This window comes from Solea senegalensis, linkage group LG1 (genome assembly GCF_019176455.1).
Source record: "Solea senegalensis isolate Sse05_10M linkage group LG1, IFAPA_SoseM_1, whole genome shotgun sequence".
In the NCBI taxonomy this organism is placed as follows: domain Eukaryota; kingdom Metazoa; phylum Chordata; class Actinopteri; order Pleuronectiformes; family Soleidae; genus Solea; species Solea senegalensis.
This window is the reverse complement of record NC_058021.1, coordinates 26,068,835-26,086,218: the sequence shown is the minus strand read 5'-3', so window position 1 is coordinate 26,086,218 and position 17,384 is coordinate 26,068,835. Positions and strand designations below refer to the sequence as shown.

General features: G+C 39.5%; 1 long non-coding RNA gene across 2 annotated transcripts in view; it reads left to right on the top strand.

Moving 5' to 3' along the window:
* Nucleotides 1-444: 444 nt before the first annotated feature.
* LOC122776325 overlaps nucleotides 445-17,384 on the top strand; it is a 74,567-nt gene continuing 57,627 nt past the window's right edge. For both annotated transcript variants that reach the window (XR_006361204.1, XR_006361205.1), the window contains exons 1-3: nucleotides 445-663; nucleotides 764-845; nucleotides 1,794-1,820. This is a non-coding gene — a long non-coding RNA (uncharacterized LOC122776325). The remainder of the gene's footprint in view (nucleotides 664-763; nucleotides 846-1,793; nucleotides 1,821-17,384) is intronic.

The window sequence follows — 17,384 nt, the reverse complement described above, 5'->3', positions numbered from 1 at the left end:
ATACAGCTGTGACCTAAGCAAACATCCAGAAAATCAACTATAGTCCATTATATTCAGCTGTTACTGCTATTTTATTTCAGGGTATAAAAATGTGCTTCTGGTTCATGCTTAAATTAATTGTTTATTGCATTAATGACAGTCATTTGATCTCAATATGAAAGTACTTCCAAGTTAATCCTCATGAAAAGTATTTTATGTTCAGCATTCTTATAAAACGCTTTAAGATTAACTGTATTTCACACCAGCTCAAGAGTAAAAGCCTTACTTAAGACTTGGCTTGTACAAAATCTTTTAATAAACACACATACATACATGGATGACGCATCTCTCACTAATGCCACTCACAATATGAGGGCGACGTCGACGTACAATGCTGCTACGTATTTATACGTGAATAGCCGTTAGCTTTAAAGCGGAAGTGATACTTAACTACCGGCTCTGGAGTTTCAGTCGCCTGTAAATTCGCACTTCGACACACACAGACGAACCTGAAGCTATTTCCAAGTAATATCATGCACCAAACATGTTTATGTGAAATACTCCGGTTTTTAAAACTACGTCAAACGCGTCAAAGTCGCCGCATTAGCACACTGTTCGAACGTGCACTGTTTTGTTGTTCCCGTGTTAAAAATGTGGTTCCGCTTTCACGATTCATCCTGCAAGGTCAGTTATTTCTGTTGTGTCGTGTACTATATATACTCCTAATATAAATATATTAATGTAAGGAATTACAAATTTATTTACTAATTCATTCATTTTTCAGATTTGCTCATGTGTTTATGCCCAATTCACAGGGACCAAGGTTGAGCTTGTTTGGTTTCACAAACATATATAATAACTTTCAGGTGAGTGGCACATGTTTAAAAAAAGAAAAGAGAACACATAATACAAACAAATGTTTTGTTGTCATATACAAAACTAACCTAAACTTTTTGTGTCACCATGCAGCAACACCGTAAGTGACTGCAAAAAGTGTATTTTGTTCTGTTTACACCTTGGTGTCACTGGGCACCTCAGTTTCACATGCAATGTCACATAATTTTATTAAATATACACATTGCAGTAGTAATTACAGCATTCATTGATCTGTGTGCAACACCGATCAGTGACATTGCTCTGAAAAAGTTAGTGAATAAGAGGTTTAATGCCACGGCATAACACAAATGTGTGGTTAAAAAACAGGGGCAAAATAATTTCAGCTAATCCGCCACTCATATCTGACAGCGTGAAAAAAAGGCATTTGTAATTTCACAGCAGCATGTCATTAATTGTTAACAGAGGAATTAGGCAAAGAAATAGCTACACAATTGGAGACTCGACTCAAAGCTTGTCATTGCAGTCAAACACTTTCATAACCTGTCTCGACCTAAAAAATCATTCAATCTTGTTGCTGTGTCACATGTAATTAGATATTGGTTCGAGTTCAGGAGAGATTGCGCTGACAGAACATGGTGCTGTCCGTGGTGCTGAAGTGCATGGTTGCTGAAAAATCACATTTTCACCTGTTTAACATTGAAGCAGATATTATGTGAATATTCTCATGTGAGGTCTATTATATGAAAGTTCTCAGTTGAAATGTAATTTGGTTCTTTTTCTGTATTTGCAAACACAAGGCTGCATTAATGCATGTGTCAGTGCAACATTACAGTAGCATTAATTTCACGTCTGACTCTTGTCAGGCTCATTAACTCTGCAATGTGCAGCTGTACTGTTTTCTTAAAACTTTCACATTCTATAGTATGAGAACATTCAAAGTTTGATTCTGGAGTCTGACCAGCCTTTTCTTTCTTCAGGTTGATCATCTTGAAGATCTTCAAACAGTAAGAGTTATTTTTATTCTGGTTGGTCACTGTGTCCTCACCTCACTCTCTTACTCTGTCCTTTGTCCTTCCGCTGTGCCTACATGTATTTATCATCGCTGCTGCCATGATGTTACTTGTCTATTCTGTTTGACAAACCAGTCTGTTTTTGTTGATTTGTACCTTTGACATGGACATGTCTTTGTTTAGTCATCTATCTGTCTTTCTTATTCTTTCCGTTTCTATCAAACTAATACCAGTGGAGGACTGTTCCTGGAGCAATAGCCGTGTGTGTGTTTTTTCTTATGAAACAGTGGAGCATTTATTGGTTGTTGATCCTCTGCAACTTGTTGTTGGTGGTGAATGCTCTGAAAGAGAAATCTTCATATTGTTTTTCCTTTGGGGCTAAAAATGTAGTTGGACATTAATTATTTCTGGCCATGATCAGTTATTTGTATGGAATATTTGTAGTCGTGGCCTGAAGAATCAGATGTTGGCTCACAACTGGACTGAGTCTGAAGGGTTTGTTGGCAGCTTGTCTGAGAACAGTGCACTGATAGTAGTCTGGATTCTTTCATGGGTCTGAAGCATCAAATTGGGTGTGTATGAGCGAGAGAGACTTTTTGAATATGTCAATATGAAGCAACACATTTTTCAACGTGTTGCTTCATATTGACTCTTTGCTTGTTGTCCTTTATGTTGAAGATGCCAGCTTTGTCCAAATATGACATTAATGTAAATCTGTTTTCCAAACTCTGAATATTGAACAATTAAAATTTCAAAAGTCCTTTTTTTATCTACAAAAGGTTCTTTTTCAGTGGCATCTGTGTCAGCCTCCCTAATTGTGCCTCTGGAAAATTGTGTCGAAATAAAATATTAAGTGTCTTTACAGATACGTAATAGTGCATTTTCCCACATTTGTTGTATCGAATACTGGAACTACTAACATTTCCAAGCCGACAACATGTTAAGGTTGCCTGTCTCAAACATCACTGTAAAGTTACAATAACATTAACTCTGGAAAATTGCAAAATCAAGCACATCTTTACTTCTGGGACAAGCCAATGTTTTTCTTTTTTTCTTTTTTTTTTGTTTTTAAATTTATGAGTTTGGTTTTTAGTGGACTCAGCACCAGTCCAGGACCTTATACACACACACCCTTTCTTTCAGAATTAGCATATAAAGGTACTCTTTCTCTTCCTGCACTCAAACTGTGATATATACTAAAAAGTTTCACAAAACCTAAAACTCTAAAACACCTGTGTAGCACTGTTACAGGCAGCTTGACATATTAGAAGGTGCTTGACTATACATTGTGTGCAGTGCAGATATTTGGGTTGTGTAAAATAAACAACCTGCATCTTATTATTGACAATCACTTTTTGAATGTGGTCTGAGGGGGAAAAAAAAGTCGACTGTGCTCGAGATGGAGGAGAAGTGTGTCGTCGTTTCCCTCGCTGTGACACATGTCTTGTTTGGTTGGCAAAGCACCTCTCGGTCTCCCCCCTCTCACTTTATCTCACAGCGCGGGAGAGAAACATGCTTTCTTTCTATTCGCTCCACAGCGTCCTTGTTCCTTTCCTCTCACTGTAACACTGCAGTATTTCAGCATACCAATAACTGAGACTGTGGGGGGATCCTCTCTACCTCATTGTGCGAGCAGCCATCCAGGTGTGACTGCATGTCAGGGAACAGTCTCACTACAGCCACAATTGCTTTCCTCCTGACTTCTCTGTGCCAGCCCTTCTTATTAATCCATGACATGCAGAAATGCTGTCGCACACGTGTTCACATTTGCTGCCATGTATTCAGAACAGAAATTCCTGCAAGCTCAAGTGCACGCCCAATGCCACCATTTGTTGCCATAAGATAGGATAATTGCAGCTGTGGGGACACGGACAAAAGAGTTAGGATATTGTTGCGTCTTATAATTATCGCTCATTTCATATTTTGAACTTGTTTAGGGTTCAACATTTTTCAACAGTGCTCTTTCTTTGTCATTTTTACAATGTCAAATCCATCCTTAACGCACACTTGCTGAAAAGGACATGCAAAAGTGGATGCGATTAGAAACTTTGCAAGCCAAAATATTTATTCAAAGGATTATTATTTCTTGGCTTGACAGTAGGCAGAGTGTCATGTCTTGTGCACTATATGAAAACACTCATCTCACAAATGAATGACACAAACAGAAATGAGGGGAAATAATGGCTTGATGTAGACTGTGATGGATTATCATGAATGGAAAATGTCAGTGTTGTCAACAGTGTCTAAATCATGGCAGGTTTGGCGTCAAAAAGCTGCAATGAGAATAGTTAACTGAAGATTGCTTGTACACAAACACATCACTTGTGTTTTGTATTCATGGATTTAATCATTACACTGGATTTGTCATGTGTCATCAGATGTACTAAAACGTAGATATTGGGTGCTGTAAAGAAAATGTATGCACATAACACTTACTCATTTGATTTAGCTAATAAAAGTCATTATATTTGGTGATATATAATACACCACTTTACAGTGAAAACTTTTACACACATTTACCATTTCATACTATTCGTAAATAATGCAAAATGTACATCACTGAATATCAACCAGACTGAAACTGTATTCTTTTATTACTTTAACTGAATCTTTGACTCGTAGAAACTGATTGTGATGGGTTTCGTTACAGTGGCAGTCTTTCAGGGCCGAATTGTAGTTACATGCTGTACAAGTACATGCTGATGATTAAGGTTTTCAAGGTACTACATCCCCTGTCATCTTTTCACAGTGTAACTGAATAGCTATTAGAATAAAAGTATGTAGGAGCTGTGGAGTGAAATAGTTAACCCCCCAGTATAAGTAATTATTAATATAAAAAGAAAAAATCTGTTTGCCCTCCTGCTTGGCCCCTACTTATGCCTATACATACCACATAGGCATATACATTTTGATGATTAGTTTAACGTTCATGTTGAATCTAGAAAAAGAGCCGTAATCAGGAATGTAATCCTGATGCACAACTCCAACTATTGTGCTCACGGAGGTTGCTTGCTCACACTTGTGTCAAATGTGGTTTGAGTGACTCACTCGGAATGTAAGGGACGGGAAAAAATATGGTGTGCTCAAACTGCAAGTGAAGGTGGAGAGGCAGCAGATGTTAAGGTAAAATGGTAAAATGGGGATAAAGGATGAGGGGAATACTGAGGGATGTCTGACATCATGTCCTCATTTTTAATGGCAAGGTCTGCATATGGGAGCAGCTGCTGTGCCCTCTGATTCTTCCCTTGAAAATTTGTCTTGAATATTAATTGTGTTGCTGACTCGGCTTATTGTGGGTTTTCACGATCCTCCTGCTCCATCAGTTTGATGACCGTCTTTCTGAAGACAATAGTCGCGGAACAACCTGATCTCTGCAATCACAAAAGTTTACTGTAAACATGTCAATAAGCTACAAAAAAATCAGCTTGATATTTTTAGACGGCGGTTTATTTCTCACTTGGCTGCTGTCAACAGATATCAGTTTTAAAATAACTGGATAAAAACAAACAATCCCCACTGCACTTTGAATCTTCCTTCAGCATCAACTCTCTGTCTGTCTCACTTTCTCGGCTCCTTGTCTGGCATGAGATCCGATTGATTGGTTGCGATGTAGTTAGACGAGAGTTGGGCTAATTTGAAGTAAACTCTGCACAAGTGGCTGAGGCTTTGTTTTATGACCCTGTTGGTGTTGAATGAGCACACCGTGCTTCTCCTGGGAGCAGCCTACAGGCATACCACAGATCTGACACGCAGCTCTGCACAGTCAGAGAAATAGAGAGGAAGGGAAAAGAAGGGGGGGAAAATACAGTTCCCCAAGAATTCTGGCTGAATCCATCACAGGAAAAAAACAAAACTTCCTGAAGTTCCTTTTTTTTAACGCTGGGGTCGAGGTAAATCAAGAGGAAACATGTATATTAAAAGAGACCATCCTTTTATACCTTTTTGAATCTGGAATGCTTCCATCACCTGTTCATTGTCCATCAAATCCATCATATTGTGACTTTCATACTCAAGTACAAATTTAAACTCCTTTTTAGTGACAACACAAACATATTTTTGCAAGATCAGAAAGCGTTCAGGACCTTTGTGAATGTATACATAAGGCCCTGCGGGGGTATTTTTGGGCTCCCCCTATTGCCACCGAGGCACCTCAGCACTCAGCGGGATTTCTCAGATGACAGAAGGAGCTGGAAAGTCAAAAGATGGATAGAAGGAGAGGTGTTGCTGAGGAGGAGGGGAGGGAGTGTGGACCCGAGGGATCCTGGTGTGGAGTGGTATATGTAGGGGAGGGGCAGGCGGGTCAGAGTCAGTGAGTGCCAGTTTAATCTGATAGGAGTTCATCCATGCAGAGAGGCTGGAAATCCATGCAGAGAAGCTACGGTGATCTGCACAAATTATACACCAGTGAGCGGCGAAGACAGACAGCAAAAAATATATGGACGTGTGCGTGGAATGTAGATGATTTTGTGATGGAGGAGGGAAGATGGAGAATGGAGGCAAAAAAATGTGATGAAATGATGATAGCTGGTGTCATGAACAGGTGATTGTGTGAGGTAAGATCTAAGTTGTCAGTCAAAACCCCTTATTTAATGTGTGGCTTGGTATGTGATAGAAACCGGTAAAAAAAGAAAAAAAAAAAGGGAAGTAGTCTGACAGAACAAGACAAAGGGATCCATAATTTATGAGCCATACAGGTGAACATCTAGCATCCCACCCTACTTACTCTGTGCTCGCAGAACAGCAAGGGTCACCCCTACTTTCCTCCCTCCTTTCGCTCCACTGCACTTTTTCCTCATGCACTGTAATTAAAACCACAGGTGGGACCCGTAACACTGCCTGGCTGCTCCCAGCATGCAACAGGCACCATCTGGTTTAGAGGAGGGGCTTGTGTTTTTTCTTTTCCCTTACTCCAAACAGCCAGGAGTTAAAACATCAAAGGCTTAGATCTTTGATCAGACCTCAGCGGGGTGGAGAGCAGAGGGAATAATATCCACTGTCTCTTGACTCTTTCTGCAACACAAAGCATGAAATGGGAACGCAAGATTGAGCTTGTAAGCCATCAGGTCAGCTACCTGCCATTCCTGTGGGGACCCTTGGCCGTCACCTATACCGTCTTCTCTAGTATTAGCTAAAATGTCTGCCTGCGAACCTGTCACAGTCTCCTCCAAAGACTCCTGCACTGATTACCGTTTGCTTCAGTGCGCGCAACGCCAAAGCACACGTGCTTACTGCACCTCGAAATATGGCAGAAGTCATGAGAAAACAAACTACATGAGAGTACTTGTTTAATCTTTAGAGAATAAGGTTGTAATATTACGAGAATGAAGTCGTAATAATATGAGGATAAAGTCGTAATATTGCGAGAATAAAATCGTAAAATTGCGAGAACAACGAGAATAAAGCTGTGACATTATGAGATGAAGGTTGTCATATTATGAGAATAAATGTCCTCAATCAAGCAAAGACGATCAGCTGCAACCTGCGACGAGATGAGAAACGCGAGAATAAAGTCGTAATATTACAACGTATCAATTTAGGTTGATACCTGCCAATGGTTTTTCCACTTATTAGTGCATTGTTCTTGTTGGAATTAGTCCTTTTTTTTGGTGTTTTCACACTTGTTCTCTCCCTTTTTCATAAGTAGCGCGATTCATATTTTGATGGTATCTCATGTGGCAATGCTACGTCTTCAATCTTTCACAGTGAGTATTTGCAATATCAATCAGAAAAATCACAATCATATATTTTCCCCCAAATCGTTCAGCCTTAGTTTTTTGTCTGTGAAGTAAGGCTGCACGGTAAAACAATCATGCTTGGCAAAAATGTCTGGAAAATGAAATGAAAAGTTATGAGGAAGACAAAATCATTACTCAGAGGCATCAGTCTGGTTGCTAGTGTATTAGAGCCTGTGAACAAAGCATTATACTGATGTCTCTCGACACAGGTTGACAGAGCAGTTATTAATAATTTTTACTGACAGGAAAGTGTTACGGCACACAATGGTATAAAGCTCGTTTGAGAAGGACAACGTTTTACCTGGGGCGTTGGCAGATTGCAGATGTCGAGGTCTGCTTCAGTTCACTCTCGAACGCAAGGTGCCAGTGCTGGAGATATTCACTTAAAGTTCGGTCTCTGAGGAACAATTATGACTGCAAACTGCATGCCTAAAATGTAAGCTTGCATGAAATCCCCCTGCTGCTCCTACATGGTTGATTTGCAGCCTCCCCGCTCTTTCAGTGATGTGACACATTTCACATGCCACGCCACAATTTCTATTTGCATGTTAGGTTTATGTACCGGTGTAGGTTTAGAGCAACAAAAGCACCGATATTGTGTGTTTGCACACGTTTGTGTGTTAACTGAATGTGTCCCCGGCATCTGTTAAATGAAAGGGTCTAACAGAGATTGATTTAGAGCCGGCAAGGGCAACAATGGTGCATCACACGGCATACTGAACACCAGTCATTTACAGGAATAATCAAAAGATTGGATTTTTTGATGATTGCTTTTTGATCTGCAGGTTGTGATACAGTAGGATCAAAAGAGCCCAAATAAACAAGTTTGTTTCAAGTGAAAGCCCATGTAAACAAAAGTCTGTTTCTGCAGCATCATAAACCTCTCCACTAATAATGACATTTCTCTATGTGTAAGAGCCCGAGTCAGCTGAACCCTCTTTAACCTGCAAAAAAACCCTGAGTAATGCACTGGTAAAATACTGTTTTTATCCAACATTCTAAAATGTTATCATTTAAACCACTTTTAAAAACTAGAGTAAAGCGATTTTGAGTGTCATTAAAAGCTCTTTAGAAAGAAGTCTGGCAACCTGTAACTCTGCTGCTTTTTTTTGTTAAATACCATTGTGTGTAGAATATTATTTGTTTGGCTACATTTAGAGCTGCAACTACTAAGATTGATTATTAATCAACCCCTAAATCAATTGCCATCTATTGTTAATCGATTAATTGTTTTCATTTGGAAGAGTGAAAGTTATCACAGTGTAGTGTAAAATAAGAGGCTCTGCCCTGCTCTTTATATGATTTCGAAAAGTTTAGATTCTAGAAACCCTGGCCAAAGATTTTGGCAAACACATTGATTATTCCTTTTTTCTGTAGTATGATGTCCAGCTCTTGTCTTTCTTGTCCAAGGGAGTCCACTGTAGTTGTACAGGCCTGAAATAACAGACTGTTGCTACATTTCTACGTTACATTCATTTAATCTACAAAAGGATTTTTGAGGTAACGTTTGAAAACTCTGTGGCAGTTACTGCAATGACAGTTTCCTGCATTCACTTCCTTCGTTGTTGTTTTTTGGCTTCTTGACTTGATCACCTGTAAATGTGTAAATCTCTTTTTAGTTTAGTTTCACCTCGTCTGAGAAAGAAAACAGAAATCCTCGTTCTTACATTTCACCATTGTTTTTCTCTTGCTACTTCCTGATACTGCAGAGTAGAAATTCTGCGTCCTGTTTGACGGTTCATGTGATACATTTCCAGGTGTCTTAGTATGGATGCAGATTACATCTGTTTCTGAGCTAAATACCACATCTTGTCACAGATGTGTTTGAAAAAATAAAAATGAAAATGTAGTAGTATGGATGTAGCCTATAGCGCCATGCAGCACTTTACTAAATATGCTGAACAAAGACAAGAAGTGAATTAAATTGCATTTCAAAAGTATTCAATGATCAAGGCCACTTGTGGGGAAATTATTTATTATTTGGAAATGGCAACTCTCTGAGAACATAAGGAAAGTGGAATTTAATGTGATCACTTACCTTAAATTGCATCTTTTTTTGGTGTAGTACTTTCTCTCTGGTAAAAGTGACACATTCAGTGTTACACCATCCATTAAGGCCAGGCGTGGCAGGGATTTTTTTTATTACACATTGCTGTGCTTATTGATGGATTGAGATTCATGTCTCACAGTTCAGATATGATAACCTACACTGCTTGGCTTTCAATTCACATCTCTTTTTTGCTTCGCAGTCCATCCCTCTCCCTCCATTTGGACTCCTTCCACACCCCTTCAGTTCTCCTCTGTTCTTGATGCGGTATATGTCATATCTCTTTGCCCCCCCTGCCCACCTCCTCTACTATGATCTCTCCCTATTCTCCCCCTTTCTCCTCCCCTCTCACCACTTCTTCACCTCTCCTTCCTTGCCCAGTGAGTCGCTGCTGGGACTGGCACCTGCAGAATTCTGATCAGCCACTTTGTGGTTTAAGAAGGCTTGCCAACCTGCCTTTGCGATTAATCAATAGTTCCACTGGCTGTGGTTAACACCTGTAACCTCTGCATTACATAGAGGGAAATGTTCAGTCCTGGAGCAGAATTGCTAAAATCTGTCTTATCCCAGCTATAGCCAAATCCTGCTTATTGCAAAACATTTTCACCACTGAGCAGATAAAGTATCTGGGATTAGAAACATGGAGGTCTGTCTCAGTTTTTTTTATTTACTTTGAGTGAGTGATCGAACGAGCGATTGAAGGCGCGAGTGAGTAAATGTTGATCAAAAGAAGGCTACCTGTGGGCTGTTTTTTTGCATCCACCCCAGCTCTACGGTTGCCATATGGACGCATTAGGAAAGTGAGGTACACATAGATGTGGTGATAGAGGTAAATGAAATTCATACTCCAGTATCTAGGTCATTTGTGAGGCCCAAAGCAACATCTCCTTCCCTGCCTGCCTTTTCCATGTGTTGCCTGAGTTTGTGGAACATCAAGGAGATGAAAACACTCCACATCCTGTGTCTGCAACAGCTCACACAAGAATTGTGCTGCAAGCATGCCAGCATAGCCCGTGGAGTTTCTTTTGACAGATTATACATAGAAAAAGCTATTATTATAGCACAACAAGCACTCATATACATTTGTTGAAATGATGAGCATCACTAAATCAGTAGAAACTAGAGCCTCCCTCATACAAAACAAGAGGCTTATCCACCAATTAAGAAAATAATTTAATAAACATATTTTAGTTCCACAAATTATCATTGTGGGCTAACGCAGACTTACTCATTCATTTGTGACAGTGAGTGACAGCTATTGGGCACTTAAGTAATTTTTATGTCGTTGTACTTGCGTAACCTTTGCGTAACAGAAAATTGTGACATTACAATAAATCTGTGTTCTCATTAAAGTGAATAAATATATACATTTAGAAACGACAACAAAAAAGGTTGAATGAGATGTTTGTTTTTCTACAGAAGTGTCAGGAAATTGTTAATCAGATAATTTGCGAAGTTTCTTTTAAAGCAATGTCTTTCAAAATACTGCTGCTTGGCTTTTTACAAACACGAGAAGACAACAAGAACACTTTATTCCTGTTTGAGCTTCTCGTCGCTGGTTCTCAGTTGCTTTTAAATTTCATCCTAAGATTTTACTGGTTACTTTTAAAGCTCTTAATGGATCAGCTCTCAGGTATATTGTGTGATTTGCTCCTTGGACAGGACTCTGGTGACGGTGTCCCCTTTCATAACGAGCGGTGACCGAGCTTTTGAATTCAAGGCCCCTAAGCTCTGGAATGAACTGCCTGAGGATCTGAGGCGTGCTGAATAAGTGACTTATTTTGAATCACTTCTGAAAAAAAGCTTTATTAATATTAATAATGTATTAATAATATAACACTTGGTCGTATTACAAGCTTAATTAAATGAACTTTATTTCATTCTACATATGTATACCATCTGTATATGAACGACATGTTTTATTGATTTTTCAACCTTCATTTCAGCAGTTAGCTGTAGGAAACTCCAGAGTTATTATTATATTATTATAATAATGATAATAATAATCATTATTATTGGGCAAGCGCTCTTTACACTACTGTTATTATGCGACGGCTTTTGCTGTCGGAAAAATTCCAACAATTTCTGCAACATGTGGTTATTACAGTAATTTCACTGACGCCAATGCAGGAAGCCGGCGAATGCCCCCCCCCTCCCCCACACACACACACACACTCAAAAAATATGATTGAAAATATGTTTTATACTGTTCAAATTTCAAAATGAAAATACTAAATCTCTTATTCATTTATTACTACGGTGCAACGGCAACATTTTGAGGCTTAGGTGTCAAAGGGTTAATATTATGATTATTATTTTATTTTGTAATTTAATGAACTTGCATTTTCACCACACTCCATTTCGTAATTTATTCAGCACTTAATGTGGTTAAAAACACCTACATAGACGTGTTTGAACTGAAACGACGCCAAAATGAGAGAAGAGAAGATGGATTTTTGGATAGCCCCAATTGACTAAAAGACCAGAATGCATTGCAGCCATAATGAATGCGTTTTCTTTTTTTTTTTTCATTAACAAGAAGAGCTGTGACTTCACCATCAGTTACAGCCACGACTGCTACCACCATTGTGTTCTGCACGACTCTGTAAATCTCAGCTGGATGCAACAAGTTTCCTTATAAATAAAAGCCTCCTTTGCAAACTGGTAGGTGAGATCAAATAAACGGCGACACTTAATCACAGAGATGCACAGTAACACATGCTGATGATATACAGTGTTGGTGAATCTGAGGGTGGAAATTCTTCTTTTAATGTCAGTGATATAAACATAGTTGCTCTCATCAATTTAACTGCATCTCAACTGTTCCCACTGCTCATATATCAGGGCTGCCTGTTAACATGGCTCCTCAGCTCTTCTGCCTGGATTAATTCCTATCAGATTAAGTAGGGTTTCACTGCTCAATATCCAACTCTTCCTCCTCCACATTGCTCCTCCTCCCTGCTACCTCCACATGACCACCCCCCCAGCGTGTGTCCTCGCCCACACACCCATCCTCCATCTATCCCTCCATTTCCCTCCCCTCACCAAGTCCCAGGTGTATATATTTGTCTGCCCCCCCACCATTCGGCCCTGACCCTCACACAGTTATGGCCCAGTGCTCCGAGATGAGCACAAACATCCCCCCGTACACACACAGTGTAACGGGAAAATGCACCATGAATTTCAGCAGGCCTCTGGGATCTTCTGGTGCACATCTCAATCACACCTTAGAAGTATTTAGCCCCTGGTTGGTTGATTTCAACGCTGTCAGGATGATTTTGATGAAGGATGTAACACGATCAGTACTGGGCTTGCAAGTCCACTTCTTCCTGTTTATTATTATGCATTCAACCCAATACACAGGCCCCCATGTAGAACAGCACAAAACACCACAATGAAGTGTCGTGTTTCTAAGGTGAAGACAGGAATACGACCCGTCTCTACCTCTGATGTTATTTTTATTTGCATTCAGTGAATATTGCATGGAGAAATCACACCTAAAATTACTTCACAGCGCTTTTCATTTCACATACATACATGACAATAGCTCAATAGTAGGTTACCAAGTCTGGGAAGCAGATCTGGGAACCCGGCAGAGATGGGAACTGAAATAAAAACAGATTGTAGCAGTTGACAGGTGGAACGAGAAGTGGGTAGTTTCTTTGAAGTCGAGAAAGCTCAGAAGAACCCAGATCAAAGTCTGAAGTGACTTTTTAATATTTATCCAAGAAAAATATTTCTAAAAAACATCAGTAGTTGTTTTTCTCCTTTTAACTGTTTGCTTTGCGTAAAGTCCAAAAAAATATATCATAATTTCAAACTGTGTTCGCTCATCGTAGAACAAGCTTGGTGGTGGTGGGTGGCACTGTCCCAGGAGTGTTAATTTAAATGTTATTATACTATGGAGATTTGTTGACGGTCCGTGCCAGCAAAATCTTTAGCACTTCATAAAATCACTTGTCCTCCTTCAGTTTTTTTAATGAAGAAACAAAATGCGGAGATGAGGCGTACAAGCTAAAATCATTCCTACAGACACTTTATTGACTTTCGGAAGTTCAATTATGCCTCTGATGGGGTTGGGGAGCTTCAAGTGAAACTTCATAATATTTACATTCTTCCCTCATTAGTCACATTTTTTTACCCAAACCTTGAGAATTAATTACTAGGCCCTGCTGCCAACTAAACCTCATTGATTTCCTCCCTCTCCCCTGAAATGATATAAATTATATCACTCAAGCATAATGCAGGAGCACAGAAGTCTCTGCAGACGTGGATTCACAATGCATATTTTAGAAGTGTGTACACAGTAAGGGGGAGGTGTGAGTTTATGAGCAAGCGCTTGTGTTTGATGGCGGGAGGTCAATAGTTTTATTTGTCTGTGGTTTTGTTCTTGCCGCTATAATATCGGGCATTTGTTGTAGGCAGAGGTCTAATGTTTGCAGGCTATAGGAAATTTATGATCGCTACACAATTAATCGTAAAATATGTTCTAATTAGGATTAAGTGATGAGCCGGTTACAGTGTAAGGAAAATACGATAAATGGTATGTGTATTTTGTGTGGGTTGAAATGTCACACAACACACACATGCTGTAATGAGCAACAAATGTTTTGATATGCTAATGTAACAGGTTTGTGGGCCATTATTTCAAATAAATGTGCACAATCTTAGTTTCTGTAGCGTGTTTTTTGGGACTGGAGTTCTTTTGCTTTGTCTCAGTGCTTTCCATTTCAAGTCACAGGTGATATTCCCATGTTCCCAGGTGGACTGTCATCAACTGTCATCACTAGCAGTGGACCTTGAACCAGATACAAGATGAGGGATTTCACTGCCCTGCCCAAGTCTGTGTGTGTATGTGTGGGTGTAGCAGCCATACTGAGAGTGAGTCTGCGGGAAGCACATGAGCTCCGCGTCTGAGGCCTTCCAGGAGACTTCCGAAAGCCAGTGCACCGTGTCTTAAATCTCTACCCCAGTGTCATCTCCGCTCATGTTCCCACATGCAGCCAGGCCCAAACAACAGCCTATTCCGACATGAGGGCTGTGAAGCAGCTGGTAGGCTACAGAGTTGTGCAGACGGAAACGTCCATGTTCAGCTTCATTGGCAGCTGAGAGGCTTTCCTAAACTGTTGTTTGACTGCATTTTCTGCTGTATTTATCAAGGTTTAAGTCACTACACTGATACATATATATATGTGTGTATATATACGTATAAAATGTGATATTTGACCTTAGATATAATTGGTAACCTAACTTTGAACATTTGCAACTAGAAAATTTGGGGGGGGGGTAAACAAAAAGTAATCTGTCTTTAATCACATTTAAACCTCCAGTGTGTAACTTCTCTTACCAAATCACTGACTTCTCTCTCTCTCTCACTACTGTCACCCCTAACCTTAACCCTCACAAGTGCCTAACCCTAAGACTAAGCTAAACTCTGTTCTATCCCTCATGTAAAACCAGGTCTTAACCCTGGAAATGCCCTTTAAAGTTGTGCAGCCCAGACTTTAAGTTGTGTGTTTTTTGGACCTCACAAAGATATAAATACAAGTTCACACACACACACACACAGCTCCTTCCTTCTGCCAAGTCATGTGTTGTAGTATATCTGTATTTGAGCTAATGAGCTTAATCAGCGTTGTAAGAAGTCATTCGACAATGATTTGAATGTGCCATACATTTTTTCTTTGATTTTTGTCACTGAATTTTTATAATTTATTGAGAGCATGCTTTTACTGAAAAGTTACTGTCACAGTCAATAACCTTTCAAAGTCAAAAAGATTTAAAAGAAATATAGTATTAAACCCCTTTATTCAGTCGGTCCGACATCAACACTGGTGTACCTAATTGGTTTGAGAAGCCTGTTATATTCAAAGTACAAGTACATCGTCACATTGCTTTAATTGACCACAGGATAAGTGAGCTTATTTCTGGAAGGTCAGAGAAGCACTAGATAAATACTTAGAATGACAAAGCTGCTAAATGTCATTGAACTCTTAGTCCATAAAAATCCCAGAGGGAAGGTGATCGGGAGTTCCAATGTAATCACAACAAAGTATTCAGCTTCCTCGTGGGCAAAAGCATGAGTTGGCGTGCTTTGTCCTGTAGGCAGTGACAGTCCCTGGATGTGTTCATCAGTGTCTGTGTTTTCACTGCCGGTTTTCCCTGCACCTCGCAGCCACTGGCTGTACTCTGGTCCCTGAACACTGCACAGCTGTGGGTGTGGATAGTGACAGGTCAGCTAATTAGAGAGGCGCGTTGCTTGTCATGTGGCTGCTTCAGCGAGCTGCTGGGCACATGACTCTCAATGTGCTCATCCAGGCTACTGGAGCCACAGAGGCACACAAGCACACACACAGAAATGTTTGGACATTAGTGTTAACTTTGCATGTAAGTACAGTCACCATAATAAGCAATACACTTACATGGCATACACAGTTAAATGGACAAATTACTTTGAAATGTATTATCATGAAGTTTTGTGAGCTGCCAATTTATGAACTTTTCACTTTTATTTCAGAAGACACATTGTTCATAGTAGCGCTGGGCAACATGGGTAAAACCACCATATTAAATGGTTTTAAATGGGTAATTATTGAAAGTTGAGGAAACCTGTTATTTGTGGTTTTAAGCTTGGACAGAAAACACATTTTGCAAATTTGAAGCAAAACACTTATGGCAATTACGTGTTGCATGGTAATTGAATGGCTGCACACGGCATTGATTTTATATTGATATAAACTGAACTTTTGTCATTTTGAAATTGAAGCAAATGATATGGTGATTTAGTGTTATTAAATTCTTGCACTCCTAATTCAGAGATAAAAAAGAAATATCAATTCGCAGGATAAAATGTTTTATGCTGAATGTCGGGGGTCACTTTTCCACTCAGTTAAGCTGATAATTAAGTATTGTAGAAACCTTTATAAATGAAATTGAAAGCAAATATTGCAAACATTTGTGGCAAGCCTATTCAAATGGCGATTCATAGCCAACTTCATGGTGGCCCAGCCTGTGGTTCCACCAGAAACACTGAGAAAAAAACAAGATAAACAATTTTTCACTGTCCCTCAAAAGATTCATACATACATTCCTACTTTAGTCTGACAGCATTGATAGCATTGATTAGTTTTCTGTTTTCTAGTTTGTGTGTTCTGTTAAAGGCACTGTGAGATGTTAGTGAGTTGTATAGGACGTACGTTTACCTCATTTCAAAGAGAAACAAATGCTAATATTGTTCACCTTTTTGATTTCATGCACTTTGCGATGCATTTAAAATAGTTACAGCTAATACTGTGCACTTTTTTCTTATACACTTTGAGGTGTATGAAGGACGAGTATGACCAAAATAATTTAATGTTAGTTCTTTTATTATATTTTTAATGCACTTTTTGATGTACGTTTTAAAGTTGTCCTCGCCGGCTGCAGGAAATGTCTGGCCTAGCTAAATTTCTTGGTTTGAAAATGCGACCCAACTGAGTTTGTAATTGAATAGTCTCGCTTTATAGCCTCTGTATAACTTAAAGCTCACAGTGTCATAAATATGTGACTGACTTTGAAAGGGAAACATTATAGTGAAGTTATGAACTCTGTTCAGCCATTAGCCAATTTGACCTTCAGGGACGCACCTTCACTGCGACAACCACCAGCACGTCAACCATGGCGACCGTTTCCATCTCTCTTAGATCCTATGACGTCCTCGAGCAACAACGCTTTGTCATAACGTGACGCCTCCTTGAAACACAGTTTGACCTTTTGATCCGAGCAATGACCATACTG